Consider the following 16,223-nt stretch of genomic DNA (forward strand, 5'->3'; position numbering starts at 1 on the left):
AGCATGATACTTGGTGTTAAGGCAGAAGAGGTGTTAAAGAAAATGGAGGACAAAGCTAAATCTATGCAAACGGTCAAAGATTTTTTTACAATTGCAGCCACCTAGGTTTAGTAGACACTGGCCAACAAAGAATTGGTCCTTTCCTGTGTCAGACAGACCTCAGAGGGCAGATCCAGACGCCCTAGAGGCAGATCCCAGATGCACGATTCATACAGGTCAAAGCAATGGGGTGCTTCTACCTCCAAAGTTGGAGAAGACAAATCACAACCATACAGGAAACAGTCCCAAAGACTTACCCCTGCCTGCACTAAGCACTTATCTCCTGGCAGCACCCTTAGGATGAAAATTAGCACTTATTTCTCAAAATTGGCACAGTAATAACCCAGGACATGTGGGTTCTAAATATTGTGTCACAAGGCTACAAGTTCCATTTCCATACTCTGCCAAAGGCAAACGGCTGGCCAGATCTGCCAAAAAATCAATGGGCAGAGGCACAAAAACAAGTTTCATCCCTCATGGACATGGGGACCATTCAACAAGTACCAGAGCAAGAGCAGGGACAAGGATTTTACTCAAGACTGTTCTTGGTACCCAGAAAGGACAAGGCCTGGAGGCCAGAACTGGCCCTATCTATTCTGAACACATTCCTGGATATACCAAAATTCAAGATGTTGACTTTGCAGCAGCTTCTGCCCATGCTGGGCAAGAACACTTGGCTTGTGACTTTAGACCTAAAAGAGGCATACCTGCATGTCCCAATCAGACAAATACGCAGAAGATACCTCAGATTCAATGCTGGTTCTATGCATTACCAATTCTCTGCACTGCCCTTTGGCTTATCTACTGCGCCCAGGGTCTTTACAAAGTGCCTTGCACCAGTAATTCCATTCGGCAGACAAAGAGGAATACAAATATATCCTTACTTGGATGACTGTCTAATTCAAGCAGAGAACAAAGACATTCTTCTACAGCATCTGGCTTTTGTGAAAAGACTTCTAACATGCCTAGGGTACACAGTCAACAAAAATAAATCAAAACTAGTATCTTCTCAAGAGATAATATTCCTGGGTGCAAGCTTAAATACAACTGCCCAGATGGCTTATCTCACGCCAGACAAACAAAGGCAACTGACTACCTATTTCAAAATGTTGGCAGCAAATGCCCAGTTATCTGCAAGAAAAATTCTGCAGGCTTTGGGCTTCATGGCATCCTGCATCCTACTAATTCCATATGCAAGACTGCATATGAGGAAACTTCAATGGTACCTAAAAAGTGTTTGGACTCAACATTGCCACAGCCTGGAAACTATGATTACTCTCATTCCCTGCCTGCAACAGGAGTCTCGATGGTGGGCAAAGGCTTGTCACCAAAACAAGGGACAGCCATTCACATTACCCCCAGCCAGGCAGACACTAACAACGGATGCTTCAGATTATGCCTGGGGGGCCCACATGGCAGGAAGATGCATTTAGGGCACATGGACTTCAAACCAAATGCATCTACATATCATTCAAAAAGAGATGCTAGCTGTTCAAAATGCCCTGACAGCCTTCAAGGACCTACTTCATCCAGGACAACTACTGATAAAGACAGACAACACCATGGTCATGTGGTATATAAACAACCAGGGGGGCACACATTCTTACCCCCTTTGCAGACTAGCCATGACTTTGTGGGACACAGCATTGACTTACCAAGTACATCTGCAGGCACAATTCCTGCCAGGAAGGAAAAATACTCTGGCAGACAAACTAAGCAGAAACCTCATGGATCCCCATGAGTGGCAGCTGGATCCACAAGACATCAGCATGATAACAAGGAAATGGGGATGCCCGGACATGGATCTATTTGCCTCCCCTCACAACTACCAACTAAAAAGATTCTGCACAAGGATTTATCACAGACAAGCATGGAAAGTGGATGCCCTATCTTTCAGCTGGAAAAACCTATCCATATATGCCTTTCCCCCTTTGCCTCTCCTCCCCAAGGTACTCCTAAAGGTCAGACAGGAGAAGCCAAAGATGATACTGATTGCCCCAGACTGGCCCCGCTAGTACTGGTATCCAGTACTAAGGAACTTGTCTCAATGCCCAGCTTGGACCTTACCTCAAATACCTCATCTACTGTCCCAGCAAAACAATCAGATCCTGCACAGCCAACTCAGGACTTTAAACCTAGCAGCATGGCGGATAATGTAGTCCTACAAAACACACCTCTCAGTAAAGCTGTGATGGGATGTCATTTTGGAAGCCAGAAGGCCTAGTACTACAAAATCTTATGTTGGACAATGGAAAAGATTCTGAGATTCAGATATTGCAATACTTAACTGAGATGCTGGGCAAAGGCCTATCTTTTTCATCTATTAAAATTCATGCCTCTGTCATTTCGGCTCATTACAATGCAGAGCTACCAATCTTTTCTCATCCCTTATTAAAGCAGTACCTCAGAGGGGCCAAAAATTTAAGGCCTCCAAGGAGATCACCAATGCCTGCATGGGACCTCAACTATGTCTTGGAAAAACTCACCTTGCCTCCTTCTGAGCCAGCTGCTACTGCTGATATAAAGTTTTTATCTTGGAAAACAGCTCTGCTCCTAGCAATAACTTCTACAAAACTAGTTTCAGAGCTACAGGCACTCATGGCTGTAGAACTTTTTATCATTTTTTATCCAGACAGGGTCTCTCATTTATGCCTAAGGTGGTGTCCAGTGTGGCTCTTAATCAAACTATTCACCTGCCAACTTTTTATCCAAATCCACAGAACAAGGGGGAGAGAATTCTGCATTCTTTGGACGTACACAGACAGCTTAGATTCTACTTGGACAGAACCAAAGTTTTCCGAAAGACAGAGCAATTACTAGTGACATATGCTGAAGGATCACAAGGAAAGGCTATTTCAAAGCAGACTTTTTCAAAGTGGATAGGCCACTGCATTCATTTCTGCTTTGTACACCATGGCAAGCCAGTGCCTAAGGGCATTAGGCCACATTCAACCAGAGCTGCAGCCACTTCAGCAGCCCTTCTCAGGGGAGTACCTACCAAGGACATTTTAGAGGCTGCTACTTGGAGTTGAGTGCACACCTTTACAAAACACTATCATCTGCCACTCTACTCTAAATCCAGGGCAGGCTTTGCCGCTGCAGTTCTGCAGGGCGTCATAGCCGCCCGTAATGCTGTTTAGCTCCAGCCCTCCCAACCATAGCTTTGGGACTCTACCCAAATGTAATGACTGCAACAGTGAAACACGAAGAACATAGTACAGTTGTGTACACTTAACATAAATGTAGATGTTCGAGTGTATTCACTGTTGCAATCCAGGTTACCCACCCGCCACCCCCCTTTTCTTCTTTTGGAACCTATCTTTCCTTCTCTGATTTATCCAACCTATGTGGTGTATTTGCTTGTAGATAAAGGTAATGTTTATATTGGTGCATGTGATTTTTATATATAGATATATATATGTATATATATATATATATATATATATATATATATATATATATATATATATATATATATATATAAATAATACCAGTGGAAGCATGGAGGTGCTTAGGAGAAATGGCAGTGGAATTTTTAACCAGATTGTTTAATGAAATTTTGGAAAGTCAGAGGATGCCTGAGGAGTGGAGAAAGTGTTTTGGTACCTATCTTTAAGAATAAGGGTGATGTGCAGAGCTGCAGTAACTACAGAGGGATAAAATTGATCAGTCACAGCTTGAAGTTATGGGAAAGAGTAATGGAAGCTAGGTTAAGAAGCGAGGTGATGATTAGTGATCAGCAGTATGGTTTCATGCCAGGAAAGAGCACTACAGATGCAATATTTGCTCTGAGAGTGTTGAAGAAATACAGAGAAGGTCAGAAGGAGTTGCATTGTGTCTTTGTGGACTTAGAGAAAGCATATGACAGGGTGCCTAAAGAGGAGTTGTGGTATTGTATGAGGAAGTCGGGAGTGGCAGAGAAGTATGTAAGAGTAGTACAGGATATGTACAAGGGTAGTGTGACATTGGTGAGGACTGCGGTGGGAGTAACAGATACATTTAAGGTGGAGGTGGGATTACATCAAGGATCAGCTCTGAGCCCTTTCTAATTTGCAGTGGTGATGGACAGGTTGACAGATGAGATTAGACAGGAGGCCCCGTGGACTATGATGTTTGCAGATGACATTGTGATATGTAGTGAGAGTGGGGACCAGGTTGAGGAGACCCTGTTGAGGTGGAGATATGCTTTGGAGAGGAGATGAATGAAGGTCAGCAGGGCTAAAACAGAATATATATGTGTAAATGAGAGGGAGGGTAGAGGAATGGTGAGGATGCAGGGAGTAGAGTTGGTAAAGGTGGATGAGTTTAAGTACTTGGGATCAATAGTTCAGAGTAATGGTGAGTGTGGAAGAGAGGTGAAGAAGAGAGTACAAGCAGGGTGGAATGGGTGGAGAAGAGTGTCAGGAGTGATTTGTGACAGACGGGTACCAGTAAGAATGAAAGGGAAGGTCTACAAGAGGGTAGTGAGACCAGCTATGTTATATGGTTTGGAGATGGTGGCATTGACGAAAAGGCAGGAGTCAGAGCTGGATGTGCACTGGGTGTGACTAGGATGGACAGGATTAGGAATCAGTATATTGGAGGATCAGCTCAGGTTGGACAGTTTGGAGACAAAGCAAGAGAGGCGAGATTGCGTTGGTTTGGGTATGTGCTGAGGAGGGATGCTGGGTATATTGGGAAAAGGATGCTAAGGATGGAGCTGCCAGGAAAGAGGAAAAGAGGAAGGCCTAAGATAAGGTTTATGGATGTGGTGAGAGAGGACATGCAGGCGGTTGGTGTGAAAGAGCATGATGCAGAGGACAGGAAGAAATGGAAACAGATGATCCGCTGTGGCGACCTCTAATGGGAACAGCCGAAAGAAGATGATGATATAGATTATATATATAATATAAATTTTGGCACCCTTTTAGGGGACACCTAACATCTGGGGCAAGAAAAACTAAAGAAAATGGCATCGGCTGCTTCTTTTATACCCCTGGTGACCTGACATCAGGGAAGGGGCGACAGCAGCCAATGCAGGACCCAGGACTTTGGAATTCAGGCCAACTGAGGGCAACCTGCCAGCAAGATTACCCAAAGGTAATGACTGCAACAGTGAATACACTCTAACATCTACATTTATGGTAAGTGTTCACAACTGTACTATACTTCATCTACCTTTTCCTCTAGAGCCTTGACTGATGAAATCGGTACTGCGGCCACTTGATCTAAGTCTCATACCTTTGTCTGTCATTACAGATTGGATATCGTCTCCAGAAGCAGGGTATCTTTTGGTTTGGTGCTCCGGCATATGCTTTTTTGAGGGCCACCCAGGAGTTATGTAGCAGGGGACTCTAACCCAGCAGTGAGGAAGAATACTTATCATAACTTGGTATATGTGTTGTCCATTTTCATACTTCCTCACATCCCCTTCCATCCATCCCCGTCCTGGTCTTCGGTGAAGTTACCTAGAGGTTTTACGGAACCTGAACTGTTCATTCTGTTCTTTTTTTTTTTTTTTTTGTTACTAATATGTAGGGCAGCAAACTCGATCTGGTGGGTTAGAGAAGGTATGCTGCATTGTGGGAGAGGGAAGTGCTCAAGACTTGGATCAGAAGTCTTAGAAATGCAGCTGAGTCTGATCCACTGTCTGATCCGAGACTCAGCAATGAGGAAAAATGAAAATGGACAACACAGGTACCAAGTTATGGTAAGTACGTAACTCATAATTGTCACAGCATGATGTAACAATAAGACCCTTAAGTAGGGAGAATGATGAGGAGCAGGAGATTTCTGAAGAAGAAATATGGGCATGGGAAAGAAAAAAGATTTAATATGGTGAAATATTTATGCAAATGAGAAAGCAAAACTAATCAGTACAAAAATGCAGCACCAAAGATATTTGAAGAGAAATACAGACAAAGGCATCCAGATATAGAAAATTTTACAATACTAAAAATAAGAAAACAAAGGGAGAAAGTAGAAAAGAGAATGAGTAATGGATACGTTAATTTGAAAATTAAGGTATGGATTACCTGCAAAGTGAACAATTTAGTGAAGAAAATCTTACTCTATTCTATTATGATGTGATCTCAGTGAATCCCCAAAGTGAGGAGAATCCAGTGAAGAGGAAAGCATCTGATCAGTTGCCATATGACCCTACTTTGGAGTCTTCAGTAGGAAACCAGTACAGAAGATCGTTTGGAGTTGCACAACAAAAGGAAGGAACAGGAAACTGTGGCAACTCTGACGCAGTCAGTTTGTGGAGTGATAGGCCAGTGAGTATCCATGTGAAAAAGCAATGGATGGCACAAGGTGAAGTTGAAGAGAATATGGCATAGGAAGATTTTCAGGAACTTTCTGTAGAATGCCCACAGAAAACTGAGAACAAGGAATGTGATTTAATAGAAATGGATATACTTAAGCTCAATGAAAGAAATAGACTACAGAAAGTCAGTAAGACCCAAAATGGTAGAAATGTGATAAAACAAGTGAACACAGTTAATCCAGACTATTCATAGAAATTCATAAGATATAAGAAGTAAATAGGATATATTACTGTGGAGCTAAATTAATAACAGAATAAATTAAAAACATTAACAAATGTTAATAAAACTTTGTAAGGAATATTTTAGAAGACTAAAATTAACATTGAAAACAGCTCTGACATTTAGGAACAAAATCCAGGCTGTAAACCAATTTGATGTTCCTATTCTAACTTAATAGTTTTAGTGTGATTGACTAGCCCCAAAAGGTATTGGATCATTTGTACAGGAAAACAAGAAAAATGCTTCATGTTTATCAAATGATTTATAAAAATCAGTGTATATACCAAGACTATATGTTCCTTGTTCTGAAGAAGGTGCGGGCATCCTTGAAAATGATGTGTACATCTGCTGTCGTAGGATTGCATACATATTTGTTGACCTCACAAGATCCAAGCTGAGAGAGTTGTAAAACATGAGAACAAGTGTAATGACTTCCCTGCTTAGTTTAGCAGAAGCATATCGGTGTCAAGCGGGAATGGATAGCAAACCAGAAATAGATGAAAATCTGAAGGCATCTTGGAGTCCACCTATTTCCCCATATGGTAAATACACACATGTTCTTTGTGTTTCTCTGTTGCAGTCATCACACTTGGGTTATCTGCTTGCAGTAGCCCTCAGTTGGCCTAATTATCAAAGTCTTGGGTCTTGCGTCGGTTGCTGTCTTATCTTCCGTGACGTCAGGTAGTCAGGGGTATAAAGCATGCAGCCGACACCATTATATCAGTCTTTCTTGCAGTGCGGTGCCCGAAGCAGAAGCAGTTCGCAAGTGCCGGTCAGCCGACTCCTGAAATTTTCGTATTCGACTTTCAGAACTGAAGTCTTCAACTAAAGCCAAGTACCCCGTTGGCGAAACCTTTTCTTGCTCCTTACCAATATCAGTGAAATTCAGTAATTGCGTTTCTTATGGAAAGCAAATACCTCATAAAGATTTTAATTCGTACTGTATTCCTTGCCTAGGCCCTGACCACGACGTACCTCGCTGTCAGTTTTATGCCTTATTTAAACCATAAACTATTCGTTGTCTGTACATTTTCGCTTCTAAATATTTTGGTTCTCAGTTCAATTATCCACATATGACTTCAGTAAGCCACCCGAATACTGACATTCCGAAAAAATGCAAAGATTGACAGAGACGGGCCGTCTAAGTCAAAAGCTGCCAATGACGCTTCTAAGCTAGTCGCCAGTTCACCGGTACTCAGTGAGGCACTTTTGCAGCCCCTGATATCCGCTACTTCAAATTTGCAGGCCTCTACTCAGACCCATTGGGAGTCAGGTATGCCGCGAGATGCTTCAGCTGTGGAACCTGCGGGTGTCTCTACCTTGGATGGGTCCAGAGCCGCTGTGCAGGCATTGGCTTCTGAGGGTGTATTCAGGCCTACTGACTTGCATATTAAGCCAACGCCATCTTCTTCTTCTTCTTCTTCTAGGCCTAAAGCTCGAACCATGTCTAGAAAACCAATGCCCAGACCGCATGTTCAGGCCTCGATGCATAAAAAACAAATGGTAAGAATGGCTGAAGACCTTATTACTTTAATCAGGGGAAGCCAACCTTCTCCTAGGACTGAATTTGCTTATGATACTTATGACCAGGATTCTGAAATTTCTGTCTCTTCTGATGACCAGGATTTACCCTTATCTACCTATGAGGATTCTGATGCACAGAACTCGATTCCCTCTGCTTCTCCCCCAGAGGATTTTCTTTTGGTGAAATCTTGCATACTCTTAGAGAGCATTTTCACTGGGAAAGCCAGGATTACTCTAATTCTAAAAAGAGGCTTAGAGATTTCTTACTTCTGCCCCAACACAAGCCTTTAGCTATCCCTCCTGTGTTGGACATTGTTGACGATGCCTTTTTGGAATCTAGCTTGGCCCCTGACTCTCTACCTCCTGCTCCCAGAAAACCTGATAGATATTACAGGGTTCCTGATTCGCACAAGTTCCTTTTTAAAAATCCTACTGCAGATACTGAGACCATTTCACAGGGACCCAAGGGCATTAATGCTACCACTGCCAAAAATCCTACCCCCTCTGATAGAGATTCCTGGGCCCTGGATAGATGGGATAAGAAGGTAAACACCTCTGCAACCTTGGCCATCAGGGCCTTAAATTGCAAGTTTCATATGTTAAAGTATCAGCAGCATGTTATTGGATTGCTTAAACAGAAAATTATGTTGATTCCTGATTGTGCTGAAAATAAGGATTTACAGCATTTAATGCATTCTGCTGAACAGGTTGGAAAACATACTTTGCAATGTGGTTTTGATTCACTAGAGGCATCTTGCAAGGCTGCTGTCACTGGGTCTGTACTTAGAGGGCATGCTTGGCTTAAGGAGCAGTCTTTGCCAGATCATGTTAAAACTAAAGTGCTGGATGCACCCTTAAATCAGGACCGCATATTTGGCAACAGAGCAGAAGTTGTTCTTAAAAAAATGGAGAAAAAAGCTAAATCTATGCAAACTGTTAAAGATTTCTTACAAGTGCAACCTCCAAGATTTAGTAGGCATTGGCCCTCAAAAAAACTGGTCCTTTCCTGCCTCTTCCAGGCCTTCTCAGCTCAAACCCAGAACCAGCAGAACACCCAAGCTTCAGTCCCAGGGTACGCACAGGACTAAGCAGTGGGGGACTCCCACTTCCAAATCAGGGAGTAGTAAGACTCCCCCCTATGGTAAGCTGTTCCAATGACTTAACTTTAAAACTTCCAAGCACTTCACAACTGACTGCTCCTGTAGGGAGAAAAATTGTTTTGCAAGCAAGAAACTGGGAACTCATTACCCAGGACAAATGGTTTTAAACATAGTTTCCCAAGGATACAGATTTCACTTCCACACGTTACCATCCCCAAATGGTTGGCCAGATCTACACCCAAATCACTGGGCAGAGGCTCAAAAGCAAGTACTCTCTCTCTCAAGAGTAAAAGCTATTTAGACTGTACCCGAAGAGGAAAAGGGACAAGGTATCTACTCAAGACTTTTCCTGGTACCCAGAAAAGACAACTCATGGCGTGCTGTCCTGGACCTGTCTATCCTAAACACCTTTTTGGCGATTCCAAGAATCAAGATGCTAACTCTTCACCAGCTGCTTCACATGATAGGCAAAGATGTCTGGTTGGCAACACTGGATTTAAAGGAAGCCTACCTGCATATCCCAATCAGGGAATGTTGCAGAAAATACCTACGCTTCAAAGCAGGGTGCATGCACTATCGGTTCTCTACACTGCCCTTTGGCATATCTACTGCACCCAGGGTATTCACAAAGTGCCTAGCTTCAGTCATTATATTTTGCAGGCAAAGAAATATTCAAACATACCCATACCTGGACGATAATTCAGGCAGAAAGCCAGGACATACTTCTGAATCATCTGGCATTTGTACAAAAGGTGCTAACTTGTCTGGGGTACACCATAAACAAAAAGAAATTACAGCTGGTACCCTGTCAACAAATTATATTCCTGGGAGCAAGCTTGAACACAATTTTCCTCACCCCAGATAAACAAATTAATTTGACAACTTACTTCAAAACCAATGGCCGCAAAACCACTGCCATCTGCAAGACAAATACTGCAAGCCTTGGGGTTCATGGCCTCGTGCATTCTACTAATTCCATATGCAAGACTGCATATGAGAAAACTACAATGGTATCTAAAAAGCCTGTGGTGTCAACATTCTCAGGATCTAGAAGCAATGATTCCTATCGTACCTTGCCTACGGTTAGAATTCCTTTGGTGGGCAGAGGCCTGCCACCAAAACAAGGGGCTGCCATTCAATCTATCCCCTGCCGCCCAAACCCTGACAATAGAAGCATCAGGCTATGCATGGGGGGCTCACCTCGCAGGGAAGTGCATTCAGGGCAAATGGAACCCAAGTCAAATGCACCTGCATATCAATCAAAAAGAAAAATTAGCTGTACAGAATGCTCTGACAGCCTTCAAGGACCACATTCTTCCAGGACAATTAATGGTAAACATGGACAACACCTCTGTTATGTGGTACATAAACAAGCAGGGGGGTACCCATTCTTACCCCCTCTGCAGACTAGCCATGGCTTTGTGGAACACAGCCTTGAGCTACCATGTTCATCTACAGGCTCAATTCCTGCCAGGAAAACCAAATACACTGGCAGATGAGCTAAGCAGAAATCTCATGGACTCACATGAGTGGAAACTGAAACCAAAGATTTTCAACATGTTGATCAACAAATGGGGGATCCCAGATATAGACCTGTTTGCCTCTCCCCAGAGCTACCAATTGGACAAATTCTGCACAAGGACTCCCCACAAACAAGCTTGGAAAGTGGATGCTGTGTCCTTCAGCTGGAAAAATCTATCAGTTTATTCCTTTCCTCCTCTGCTTCTCCTCTCCAAAGTACTACTAAAGATCAAACAGGACAAACTAAGGATGATACTGATTGCACCAGACTGGCCATGCCAACACTGGTACCCCCTCGTGCGCAGTACGTCTCAGCTGGCCCCATAGCACTTACCTCAGACCCCTACCCTGCTGTCTCAGCAGGAGAGCCAGATTCTGCACCCCCAGCTTCAAATCCTGAACTTGGCAGCCTGGCTAATTACCTAACCTCTCTGTTACCACCCCTCAGTAAACAAGTGTTGAATGTCATTTTGGAGGCAAAGAGGCCTAGTACTAGAAAATCTTATGCTGAAAAATAGAAAAGATTCTGTGCCTTGAATCAAACTCGAGGGATAGCCACAGCATCAGATTCTTCAATACTTAACTGAGATGCTTCATGAGGGCCTTTCCTTTTCCTCCATCAAAATTCACGCCTCAGCCATTTCAGCTCATTACAACACCGAACTACCCCTCTTTTCTCACCCACCGCTCAAGCAGTTCCTCAAAGGGGCCAGAAACCTAAAACCACCCAGGAGATCCCCAACTTCAGCCTGGGGCCTTAATTTTGTATTGGAAAAACTCACTCTTCCTCCTTTTTAGCCAGCTGCAACAGCAGAGTTAAAATTCCTTTCTTGGAAAGCAGCTTTCATTTTAGCAATCACTTCAGCAAGAAGGGTATTTGAATTAAAAGTCCTTATGGCAGTGGAGCCTTTCATCATCTCTCATGCGGACAGGGTGTCCCTCAGGACGAATCCCTCTTTCATGCCCAAGGTGGTATCCAGTGTGGCTCAATCAGTCCATTCATTTGCCAACCTTGTTTTCTAATCCACAGAACAAAGGGGAACATATACTGCACTCCTTAGATGTGTACAGACAACTTAGATTTTATTTGGACAGGACAAAATCTCTAAGGAAATCGGAACAACTGCTGGTGGCATTTGCTGCAGGGGCAAAGGGGAAGGCTATTTCAAAGCAAAACATTTCTAAATGGATAGCCCATTGCATTCATTTTTGCTGTAAGCACCATGGGAAACCAATCCCACAGGGGATTAGACCCCATTCAACCAGGGCTGCATCTACCTCTACAGCCTTTCTCAGAGGTGTCCCTACTGGAGATATCCTAGAAGTTGCTACTTGGAGTTCTGTACATACTTTCACCAAGCATTACCATTTGCCAATTTTCTCTAAATCCAGAGCTGGCTTTGCCACTGCAGTCTTGCAGGGCCTATTAGCTGGCCTTAATGCTTTCTAAATTCCTCCTCCATCCTTAGCTTTGGGAATCTACCCAAATGGAATGACTGCAACAGTGAAACACGAAGGGCATAGTACAGTTGTGTACACTTAACATAAATGTAAATGTTCGAGTGTATTCACTGTTGCAGTCCTGGTTAACCTCCCTCCAGCCCCCTGACTTCTTTTGACTATACCTCTATTCTCCTTTACTGTACTTAAAAGCTTTTTGGTGTATTTGCTTTTTTGTTGGAGGTATAACCTTGTGTGTGTGTGTGTGTGTGTGTGTGTATATATATATATATATATGTGTGTGTGTGTGTGTGTGTAATTGCTTCCCATTAAGGGGGGCACCTGACATCTTGGGCAAGAAAAACTGATGTAATGGCATCGGCTGCATGTTTTATACCCCTGACTACCTGACATCATGGAAGATGAGACAGTAACCGACGACGGACCCAAGACTTTAATAATCAGGCCAACTGAGGGCTGCTGAAAGCAGATAACCAAAATGTGATGACTGCAACAGTGAATACACTCAAACATCTACATTTAGGGTAAGTGTACACAACTGTACTTTCCCTCCTTTATATATATATATATATATATATATATGTGTGTATGTGTGTGTGTGTGTACCCACAAATAACATAATTTTCTCAGTGTATGTGTCTGAAGTAAATACACTTTTTCCTCAGGGGAAAAAACAAATTAAAAGTTTTCCACACCCCTATTAGACTTTCAACTCCAAGTAGTATTATGTCCATTAAATCTGTACTGTATTCCCCCCTCCAAAATGAATAAAGCACTAATGGCCTTCTTAGTAAAATACATTCAACAGTTTTAAATGTATCCCCAAATTTACTATTAATTTTATTTAAAAATAATCCTCCTTTCTTGAATACCTCTTACACTTTATACAAAAGTTTCTACTTTTGTGTTTCATTACTTACTGCTATCACTAAACTGTCTGCATAGTTCAGTAATACTGGAATTTTGATTCCTGTCCTCACCTACTGAATAGCTTTTGCCAAGTCCTAACAATTTCTAGTAGCTGCATTCATAACTAGTGTAAGTAAATTCTCTCATCTAACAGCCTTGTTTTATATAATTTTTAGTTTGAATGTTCACTATCCCATCCATTTAAAAAATTGTGCTGATATGCTTCCAAAATAGTCCATAAAATTTCCTTATTGCTATTTAGAAGTCTTGGCCATATTACACACAGCCATCTTATTATCTACTTGTTCTCTCAAAATATAATCCACTGTCTCTTTATCAACAAATATGTTCCTAACTTTCTCTTCTACACCATATAGCCCTACATTACCTATATCCTTTAGTTTTCTGCTAAATTTCTTTTGCAGTGCTCTGTTGAATATTGGATACAAAGTATGGATATCCAAAAGTAATGTCCTTTGTTGTCACTTTTTAAAATAAATGATCTGATGTCTGTTCCTTATGTTCTTAACTGATGGGTTATTGGATTTGCACAGATCCAACACTGGCAGCTTCTAGACATTTGGATCCAGGGCACAGGCTCCTACCCTACCCATAATTCCCATCCATCAACACAGTACCCCTGAACCCGTTTGTTGCTTGAATGCTTCAGACATGGTCTTTGGCTCGGTACTTGATTCTCCAATCTTTTCTTCAGATACGTGCTTGGTTTCTTCTTTTTTTTTTTTTTTTTTTTTTTGTTATGTACTGGTCTTTGTCCTTTTTGTTCAACTGTATTCCCATCTGTTCTGAGCTTAGCTTGATTTTTCTTTAGAGTAGAATTTTTTTGTTTCTCCTGTTTTTGCCTTATTTCTACCCCTCTAGAAATGTTTTGCATTATATTGTATTTTTAATGGTCTAGTTGTTATCTTAGTATTGGAGGATTTTTATTGTATTACTAGTGTCATACTTTTTTGTGCTTGGTGTCTAATTTTTTTCTTCTAGATGTGTGGATTTCTTCCTTTCATTCAAAATATCTGACAAGGCCCTGGGTTTTAAGAAATGTACAACTTACTTTCACAAGATTTCCCCTTCAGGACCCATAATCAGTGTGCCTGTTGATTGTTGGACAAGGAATGTTCTTGCTTGGCATTTGAGACCAGGGCTTTTCTGGACCTTAAGTACAACCTTTTACTGTGGGGCCTTCTCCCATCTACAGAGGGGGGGATTGACTTCCTCCCAATCCAGCTCACCCTTTACTGTGAGACTCATCTCCCTTACTTTTCTACCCTGATTTCTTACTAAAGATGAAGAAATGGGTAAAGAGGTCCCATGGAAAAAACTTCTGATAAACCCCATGAGAAAGAAGCTCTGAAGAGATTCCCACAGACCATCAGGACCCCTCTGTCCAGCACCAAAACTTTCAAAATCTTCGGATCTGACTCCTTTGTTGGACCCTATTGGGATTTGGTCTCCTACTCCTTCTGTTGTTAAAGCAAGGTTCTCTCTAGATCTCTTCATTTCTTGGCTCTGATTCAATCATCTCCCAGAGAGGTCCTTTAATCGGTACTCTAGGCCACCACCGACAGCTTTTTCATTAAGGTCTGCATGGTCTTTGAGGAGCCTGTCCAAGGCTGATGTGGGCAGAATTATGAGATTTTTGAGAACCAAGATTTAGGCCTCTCTGCACCTCCTATTGTTGGAGGGCTAGGAACTATCCTTTCCCCTTTCTTAATTTCTCCTTTACTGATCCAGCATTTGGGTTCAGTGTCACTGGATCCAAGTGTTCCCTGGAGGCTACCTGTGTTAGAGCCGATGGTGTGGGTGTTTTCAACTCTTAGTAGTGTTTCTTACTAATTTGTCTCCAATAGTATCAGAGCTTGACTAGTTACAGAGTCAAAAGAAGTCAGAGCCAGTGCCGGTGGATCTGGATGGACTCCAAGGCTCTCAGATACTTCCCTTACTCTCTTTGTTTTAGCTTCTGACAGCTTCTCTCTGGGGTCTGCCTTGGAGCTGTGCTGGATCGAGTTTCATGGCATGCCCTTGTCAAGTTCTTTAGATCCCCCACAGGAGGATGACTTTGAGACTAATTTTGGTTTTGGCTTTAGCTTTTGAGGCATTTTAAGTGTCCCTCCTGTGCTTGGAACCATTCCAAACGCTTCTTAAATCTTTTGCTTCTCCTGCTGTTTCCATTGGACAGCAAGTTCTCAGAGGTCTCGAGACAGTCCGCGTTGTGGACTCCCATCTGCTTCTGCATCATCTTAGAGCTTGCCACTGTAAAATTACACACAAAGCATACTTGCAAAAGGGGTCATTTGAACTCCCTTCAGGAGTTACCTCACTAGGAATACTGATTTCCAGGAAGGGGGTAGTTCCCTGGAGGAATCAGTATTTCTCAAGGCTTTTGGAGATGGCCATGTACTTCCTGGCTGGTAAGTCTGTCAACTAATTCATTTTAGTCTCTTGGCAGGCTTGGAAGGAACCAGACATGATGGAGCCAATCCCCTGATAACCTGACAAGATTTTGGTCTCGCCTAAAGAACAAGCCACACTGGAGCAAGGGTCCAGCTGTAGATTCCCACAAAGAGCATTCAGAGAAGAGCTGTACTATCCACCCCCCTAACAGGGAGTCCAGGGCAACGGACAAGTTTTGATAGTGGTTTTATGCTTCACAGGCACTGAATTACTTGGCCAACTCAATGTACTTTCAGAGGGATCTAACCTAAGAAATCACAAATTCTATCTCAGGGTCTTTAATTCCAGAGTCCCATAAAGCTGTGGATACACAGTTGGCTACCCTACAAGCCTCTTTTGATGTGTCCATGCACTTCTTCAGTGCAGTACTTGGAGAGCAACGAGTGCAGTCGTTTCTGTTTGCTGCCACACCTTAATGCAGCTCTGTGATTTCGTGGAATGTTTCAAGATGTCCTTCGCTCATGCCCCTTATGATGGGTCCACTTTTTCCAGAAGTGAGCAGGATGGCAAGACCCTGTCTGCTGTTGGAATCTGCTTCTCCACCCCCAGCAAAACACTTTCTACAGGAACCAAAAGGCTTTTGTTCTGTAAATTGCAAGGTTTTGTGCAAAACACTTCTGGCAATAGACCCCCTCCCAAGGCAGGGAGGGAATTACAGTGGACATCACCT

The 16,223-nt window shown here is 42.6% G+C and overlaps 1 protein-coding gene across 13 annotated transcripts in view; it reads left to right on the plus strand.

Annotated features, from left to right (window-relative positions):
• Positions 1 to 16,223, plus strand: part of LOC122790995 (zinc finger protein 618-like) — a 2,638,133-nt gene that overhangs the window by 1,525,943 nt on the left and 1,095,967 nt on the right. The gene's annotated exons all lie outside the window — the stretch shown is intronic.

Source organism: Protopterus annectens, chromosome 16.part0 (assembly GCF_019279795.1).
Source record: "Protopterus annectens isolate FY-2018-M chromosome 16.part0, PAN1.0, whole genome shotgun sequence".
Taxonomy (NCBI): Eukaryota; Metazoa; Chordata; order Ceratodontiformes; family Protopteridae; genus Protopterus; species Protopterus annectens.